The sequence below is a fragment of the Mus caroli genome, unplaced genomic scaffold (genome assembly GCF_900094665.2).
Source record: "Mus caroli unplaced genomic scaffold, CAROLI_EIJ_v1.1 scaffold_14960_1, whole genome shotgun sequence".
NCBI lineage: Eukaryota > Metazoa > Chordata > Mammalia > Rodentia > Muridae > Mus > Mus caroli.
Window position 1 is genome coordinate 17969 of NW_018391199.1, and position 9073 is coordinate 27041.

Genomic DNA, 9073 nt, shown 5'->3' on the forward strand with positions numbered 1-9073 from the left:
CAAGCAGTTAGTAGCTGATGAGAGAGAGATAATCTGACTCACCAGGATTGTGTTCTCTGTTAGTTACTCCAGTCCCAGTGTTTAGCCCTAAATGCACATAATAAACACTAAATGATTTTAACAGGATATGTATGAATAAATGTTTATATGTTTGTATATATATGGAATGAACATAAGAGGACATTGGATTCATATGAATTGTTGGATGCGAGAAGTTTGAGTTGGAATGAAGAAATAGTGTGTTTATGTATAAAATTTTCAAACACTTTGAATTAAATATAAAAGATAATACTATGTTGGGGCTTGCAAATCTGAATAAAGTCAGCGTAAATGAGTAGAAGTGACTGACAATCTGAAAGAGGATCCTTCCATAAAGTGATGGCTAAATTATTCCAACCTGTCCAGAAATGACAGAGTTCTTGGTTTTTTTCAAATTTTCATTTTTAAATGTTTTCTAGAAAACAATTTTCCACAAATACATAATATACTTTCATGAATACACTTTCGTGGTTTCATTTTCAAACATGTAAAAATGTGCTTTCATTATTCTTCCCTTCAATCTCCTGAAATCGCCCCAGTCTGTTCCTGGCTTTTTTAATTTTTGTTTTTGTTTCTTTCTTCTTTTGGTTTGTTCTCTTTAGATATCTACTAGGTTTAAACCAAGCCACATTATGGCTACAGTTATCAAATTTAAAGGCACTATGTTACAATAAAGAAAGCCATTTTCAAACAAAACTAATTTTAAATGCTACTTAACCTCTTTTGTTTTCTTCTTGCCACTAATTGCAACTGCTAGGATGTGCAGAAATACTGTTAGAATACTGAGGTCAGTAGAATATACTTTATTCTTCCTAAATATTTTTCTATGTTTTATTTTATAATACTTGTTGAGAATTTCATAGTCATCTATGCAGTATTTCCAGCCATCTTTCTTCATACTCTAGCTCCACCTATATTCTCCCACTGCCTCTAACATTTATGACCTTTTAAAAATAATTGTGGAAACACATATACTCATGTATGGATGCACATATGTATGTATGTATATATATATATAATTATATATATATATATTATGCATATATGTTAAAATCTGGGTCTATTTAGTTCTCCTAGATGTGTGTTTAACCAAAACAGCTTTCTTTCAGTAGATATACTATCAGGTGGTTCACCCCTGAATGAGTCTGATCTTCTAAGTCTCTTACGTCAATTATTCTTTTTTTACCTTTAGCATTTTTCTAGGTATTGAAACCTGTGAATTGTGCTGGAGTGATTGCTCAGTGGTTAAGAGCACTGACTGCTCTTTTGAAGGTCCTGAGTTCAAATCCCAGCAACCACGTGGTGGATCACAACCATCCATAATGAGAAATGATGTCCTCTTCTGGTCTGTCTGAAGACAGCTACAGTGTACTTACATATAACAATAAATAAATCTTTAAAAAAAAGAAAAGAAAAGAAAAGAAAAGAAAAGAAAAGAAAAGAAAAGAAAAGAAAAGAAAAGAAAGAAACCTGTGGCTTTTCTCTCATCCATGTTATTGTGATAGCTGCTGCTGACTTACATTTTGAGTGTTTTAAATTCATTTTTGCAATGCATTATGCAATTGTTACATATGGAATTTAGTGTTAAATTATTACATGACATAACAATAATAATTTAAGTCATAAATAAGTAAAAGTACACTTATTCTTGCCTTTACCCTTACCCTGATCCTGAACCTGACTCTTACAGAGGATAGATATTAGTGAGAGTTCATAGCTGCAGCTTGCCTGTCAAATATAAGAGATTTCTGTTTTATAGCCAACTTCCTTATCCACCGAGTAGTACAAATTTCCTTCTTTCCCTCCATAGTTTTTAAAGTTCTCTGAGATATGGGTATTGTGTATGTATTAGGTGCGGCATTTAAAGTTTCCTATCTCCTAAAAGTACTGCATTATTTCAGGTGTAAAATGTTTGTCCAATTCTCTCCTGTGGATGTCATGTGGTTGTAAAGTTTAGAAAGTGTTTTTTTTCCCCATTATCTTTGCTGTCCACATGTGTTTGGAAGAGGAAACTCAATATCTTTCCCCCCTAAAAGGTACTGTGGTTTATAAATTCAACCTGCATTTAATAATCTCTACAGTGGATGGAACATTGTTTTACTAATAGAACACGGTTGGGTTGTTGTTGTTGTTGTTGTTGCTATTTTCCTGCACTTTGGTATGTATGCTTTAATGAAAGCACTGCAATTTCCCTAAGTTCCTTATCTCTTGAAAAGTACTGCATTAACACATTTGTAAACTGTTTGTCCTAAATTCTACGAAGGATGTGCTAGCAACCTGCCCACATGTTGTTTTGTTTTGTTTTGTTTTGTTTTGTTTTGTTTTGTTTTGTTTTGTTTTGTTTTGTTTTGTTTTTTTAGACATAGTTTCTTTGTGTAGCTCTGGCTGTCCTGGAACTCACTCTGTATACCAGGCTGGCCTCAAGCTCAGAAATCTGCCTACCTCTGCCTACCTAGTGCTGGGTTTAAAGGCATGAGCCACCATGCCCGGTCCCACATGTTTTTTATATGTGAATGTTAATATAGCTTTCAGGGTAATGATTACAGTTCAGATAAAGTTTGGGTTTAGGTTTAATTTATGGCTAGGTCTATGGTTAGGGTTAATATTAGTGCTAGGGTAAGGGTAAGTATAAGGGTTTCAGTTAGGGATAGGGTTAGGCTAAAGGTAAGGGTTAGAGGAAGTGTTAGGTTTAGAATAAGGTTTAAGGTACAGGTTAGTGTAAGGATTAGGGTTAGAGGCAGGGTGAGGATTGAAGATAGAGTAAGGTTAAGAATTAGTCTTAGGGATAGAGTAAGGGCAAGATATGGACTAGCGTTATGATGAGGGTTAAGTTAGGGGTAGAGATAGTATTATGTAAAGGGTCAGGGGTAGGGTTAGGTTTGGTGTAGGGTAGAGATAGTAGTAGTTGTAAGGTTAGGAGTAGGTGTACTGTTAGGGGCCAGGTTCAGGATCAGGGTAAGGGTAAGGTGATGAGCAAGAGTAAAGGTAAGAATAAGTGTACTTTTAGTTATTTACGACTTAAATTATTATTATTATGTCATGTAATAATTTAGCACTAAATTTCATATGTAACAATTGCATCATGCATTGCAAAAATGAATTTAAAACACTCAAAATGTAAGTCAACAGCTTCAAAATGACTGTAAACCATCATGGTTTAACATAAAATATATAAACATGGAAGTGGTTTTCTCAATAATCTACTTAGATAAAGAGTAAGATGAATTGAGATGCTGTGGACATATATGCATATACATACTAAAATGAAAATGGGTCTAGATGAATAATTACCAATATACCTCTTTTGAAACTGGATATAAAACAGAGTAGAGGATTCAGCTTCTATTCAAATATAACCCTCTTTTACAGCATGGAATATTTCTCTTTCCCTTCCTTCCATCTGGTTAAAAAAAGATGGCTTGGAGATTGTGGGTAGGGGTAAGAATTTAGCTTTTAACTCACTAAGCTTTAATGTTATAATTCTGGTACCCAAAGCCACTTTGTGTTCCCCTATGTGGTAGGAAGATTTTATATACTGTGTATACTATGCAGATATAATAACAGTCTCATTAGGAATAATAGTTATAATAACCTCCTGCTTATTAAAACTTGTCCAAAATTCTCCTTTCTCCTCTGATTCTCAATTGTATGATGTAATCAAATGGGAAAGTTCTAGTTTCTTTTTGAAAGAAGAATTTACTAAAAGTGAAAATATTAGTACACTGGAATTTCTGAAATTTTAAAGATATCTGCAAATGGTATTACCTAAGGTAAATTATACTGAAGAAAAAAGTGCATAAAAAGTAGAAACAACTAATATATAGCATTTGGATTTTTTGATTTTATTGACAGCTACCCCATGTACTTATGTAATATAACAGAGTCACAAAAGTATTTTATTTGGAAATTTTTACCTGAGGAATAAATAAAAGTACTTTTCACTCATCATCTAGATAACAAAAACTGGCAGACTCTAACAGTCTTTCATATTAATTTCCACTGTTGTAGTTAGAAATATTCCTTTAGGTGTTTAAGAATTTCACATGTTATGTTTGGATATTTACAGCCTGCATCCACTTTTTCGAGGTACCTACCCTTCTCTATTAACATAACTTTGTGTCTTCATTTTAATTCTTCTCATATAAAGTCCAATTATTGAGGCCTACACATTTTTGCTTATGTGGCTTTCCACTGAAGATTGGTTGATTTTATCAGGAGTTATACACTTAAAGAGAACTGACCCAACCCCATCTCTCAGAAGCTATCAACAGTCAAGTGCTTCTAAGAGGTATAACTTCTGAAGGTATAACTCCATGATCACTTCTGTTTTCCATTTCAATTTTTCCACCTGCTTGGGCTTTCATACATCTTGCACTTGCTGTCACATCTTCCTGAGTTGATAACTCTGTAATTCACAATAACAAAAATAAATAGACTACACTGATATGTCCACCAGTGCAACAGTAGCATGATTATTTGTGGGAAAGCAACCACTTAATAATTACACTTAAGACCCACCTCACAAGATAAAATCCATATTTGCCACCAAAACCAAATCTAAAACCACTCTGTAGATAGGTAATGGACCCTATGAAACAACTTATATAATATTTTGTTATTGAAATATTTGATTAAGTATATCCTTCTACAATGCTATTGAAAACTCCTATGTATTAGTTCTTGTCTTCATTATTGTGCTAGTTTTTACTTAGGGTCAAATATTTTTTCCAGTGTCCAAACACACTACTTCCGAAGAATTAATTTGATATTTCTGTTAATGTTTTAATTCTATCTTTCTCTGGTCATGATAAACATTGAAAAGTGTGGGACTTGTTCACTCTGTCAAATACTTTTAAATAATATTTATGTGTACATAAGCACTACAAAGATACCAATTCCTTAGGGTATTTTCTGCTATATGACCGTCATTATGAAAAGGAAGAGGAGAAAGAGAATAACATTAGAAATGTAAAGAAAATATCCAGTAAAATAATAAATATGCACTGTATTAGCTAACAGCATTGTTGATAAATAATGGAAGTGAATATGAGTACTTTGTCTTTAAGTACTCACTATGTAACCACTGCCGAAGATTCTGTACCTCTCAAGAACTGTTTCCCAAGCCAGAATCCCCGTCCCAGTAGCACTAGGTGTCCACTACCTAAAATCCAAATTACACATTTGAATATTTAAAGAATTTGTGCATCTAAAGTATTAGAAAAATGGGAATGTCTAAAAAGAATCCTGGAGATCTCTTAGTAAAATAAGATTCTGGATAAATTATTCACTGTTTTTTAGGAAAGGCTTGCTTCCTCAACACAGACAGGCATGGTTTTGCACTAATACCCACTTTTTATCCAATTTAGATACATTACTTTGAAATCACAACATTTTTGAAAACTGTAATATAGTGATAGTGTTTTTTATGAAATTCATTCTTAATTTTTAAATATATGCTTAAAAATAATAGTAATAAATACTTTATCAAAGATAATACAGTTAAAGCTATTATATACAGGGCAAAGGAGTCCGATGGCAGATAATTTATATAGGTACTTTATGTACATACGTGAGAAAGAATAAAATATTCACCCTAATAACTTTACTATACTTTCACTCCTTCAGGATCAGAATGGAGGATATGATATCAGGAAACCACTGCACAGTGACTGAATTCTTCTTGGCTGGGCTCTCAGAGAAGCCAGAACTCCAGCTGCCACTCTTCCTGCTCTTCACAGGAATATATCTGATCACTGTGGTAGGGAACCTGGGCATGATCACACTGATTGGGATCAGTTCCCATCTGCACACACCCATGTACTATTTTCTCAGCAGTCTGTCCTTCATTGACTTCTGTCAGTCCACAGTTATTACCCCTAAAATGCTGGTGAGCTTTCTGACAGAGAAGAACCTCATCTCCTACCTTGGATGCATGGCTCAGCTCTACTTCTTCATCATTTTTGGGGCTGCAGAGTGCTACACATTAGCTGCAATGGCATATGACCGCTATGTTGCCATTTGTAACCCTTTGCTTTACACTGTAACCATGTCCAATCAGATTTACATTTCCTTGATTTCAGGAGTGTATATTTATGCTGTGTTCTGTGCATCAGTTCATACAGGAGTCCTGACAAGGATTCAGTTTTGCAAATTAGATGTGATCAATCACTATTTCTGCGATATTCTCCCCCTCTTGAAGCTTGCATGCTCTAATACCTATATCAATGAAATGTTGATTTTATTTTTTGGTACACTGAATATCTTTGCTCCAACACTGATCATTATTACTTCCTACCTCTTCATTATTGCCAGCATATTCCACATTCGCTCCAGTGAGGGCAGGTCCAAAACCTTCAGCACCTGCAGTTCCCACATCTCTGCTGTTGCCATCTTCTATGGTTCTGCTGCATTCATGTACTTACAACCATCACAAGTGAGTTCGATGGACCAAGGGAAAGTGTCTTCTGTGTTTTACACTATTGTTGTACCCATGTTGAACCCCTTGATCTACAGCCTAAGGAATAAGGATGTTTCAGTTGCACTGAAGAAAATACTTGAAAGAAAAAAAAATTCATGCGGTCAGAAGTCACATAAATAATAGTTCTTAGAGGAAAATTATCTAGAGTACATCAATTGATTTGATACTGTTTATTTTACCTTTCCTGTCATTATTATTACTCATTTGCTAGGATCTTTGATAACATTAACTGTTACAAATTTCACTTTAAACTTAAGTACCTAATATGTCATATGTTTCTAAGAATCAACAATATAAACAAAATAAGGAAAACATGAATCATTATGCCCATAGGTGATAGCCCATCATGGTATATAAGTTTTTCTTCACATTTGTAAATATTAATTTAAATTGTTAAATATCATTGTTAATTACAGCAAATGATATTATTTTATACATTTTCAATTGATTTTTGAGAATTTGATATGTAAGTGCTCTAATTACATCATTTTTCTCATCCCCCTTTAGCCACTCCCATTAACCCCCTGCTGTCTCTCAAATTAATGGACTGTTTTACTTTCATTCATATATACCCATAGAAAAACGGACTCTCTTCTCAGTAATTATGAATGTCCCTATTTCTCAATCTAGTAATGAGGTCCCTGAGATTTCCCCCAACTACACTGATATGTTGGGTGTTATTTTTTGTTTTTGTTTTTGCTTTTTAGACTCTTTTGAGAAGACTATATTTTTGAGATATTCAATTTCACTTTTCTGCCATGTATTGAAGACACATTATTCCATAGACTTCATTGTACTATAGTTATTGGAATATTCAGTATCCTTCTAAAATGTTCTCTCTCTTTTAAAGAAGAAGGTAGTGGATGGGTGGATGATTGTGGCCCTTCACCCCACAGTCAATTTTTCCATCTATTTAGACAAGTTATCGAGTTCTGTTATTGTGTCCATCTTATATAAAAAGAAATCTATTTATTTGTGAATGACTCAATAAGAACTATGTATGTAGTTAGAAATTATACTAGCTTGTGTAGGTGAAACTAACTGATTCTCCTCTAAGTTCCATAATCTCAGCAGAAACTCATAGTTGAATGTATTTATAGAACCAGGCAATAAATTTCCCCTATTGAGTCAGCCTTAATAACAATTTGATAGCTATTGTTTCCTGCCATGATGTAACTGACACTATTGTACTTTTAGCTATTACTTGGCTTGCTGGTTATTATTGTGTTTCATGGATGTTGCAACTGGACATAATAATTGTTTTATACCCTTGTCAACTTGGATTTCACTATTCTTTGTTATGAAATCTAGTTCCATGGGAGAAGACTTTTAGGTCAAATACAGTTTGACTTGTATAAGCACTGTATCAAAAACATCTGATATCTTTAGTTGCTTTAATTTTCAAGGAAGCAACTAAGGACAATAATAGTAGCATATAATATTTATGGACATGCGTGTTTGTGTTTATGTGTTCAAGTAAACATAGAATTATATGTTTTCTGATGGATTTTTCAAACATCATTATTGATATTTATCCCTCTGCCCACTTACCTACTCCTTCTTCTATATTGACATCCATCCCTGTTCCCAAATTGCCCCCACATATTTCTTTTTCTCTCTCCATAGCACCTGTACCTTGATATCACAATATATACAGTAGATTCCCACCACCACCATCCCATGTTATTTATCTGGTTTATGCAGTTAAGGAGATGATGTGTTGTTTGCTTTCCTGTCTCTGAGTGACCTTAATCAACATTTACTACTTCCAGTTATTTACATAAAAATTTCAAAACCTTATATATATTTTTTACATTTAAATAGAATTTCACTGTGTTTTCATTCTCAATTTATCATTTGTCCGTTATTTAGGTCATGTCCATTGCTTAGCTATTGTGAATAGCAGTGCGATGCACATGGGTGAAGAGTTAACTGTGGTTTAGAATTTCAAAATTGCAGGGACATATGGTAGATTGTTTACTTACTTATTTACTCTCCTTGTTAATTAATTAACTTACCACATGGATTTAAAAAGTAGCTACAATAGTTTAAAATCCCATCAATAATGAATGAGGGTTAGTTAGCATTTCCTCATATCTTCTTGAGTATGCTGTCCTTTGTATTCTTTATTATATTCAGACTAATGACAGAAATCAACAAGTTTCATTTTTCTTTTATGCTTGTTTTTGTTGTTTCTTTGTAATTGTATGTGTTTTTTGTTTTTCTTTGTTTGTTTTTCTAATTTGATAGTTTTGCCAAAATTGGATGTTCCTAATCACATTCTGGAGGAGATTGTTGTTATTTTTCCTCAGTTATACCTTTCAGTAAAAATGATTTTATTGAAATACATAAAATATATAAAAGTTACATTTAGTTGCCTGATATTATTGTTGTGTCTTTCACTTTCTGCCTCCTTCTGCTCTCACAGGCCTAGTCCTAGAAACTTCTAGCCTCTATAATAACTTCTCTAAGACTAGAATATTTTTAGGCTCTGAGACATACTGCTGAAAAAGATCACAATTTCTAGCTCTTTCTAAACTCTGGCTGGATTAGTTA

The 9073-nt window shown here is 33.5% G+C and overlaps 1 pseudogene; it reads left to right on the plus strand.

Moving 5' to 3' along the window:
- Window positions 1-5671: 5671 nt before the first annotated feature.
- LOC110289058 lies at window positions 5672-6633 on the plus strand (annotated as a pseudogene).
- Window positions 6634-9073: the final 2440 nt, after the last annotated feature.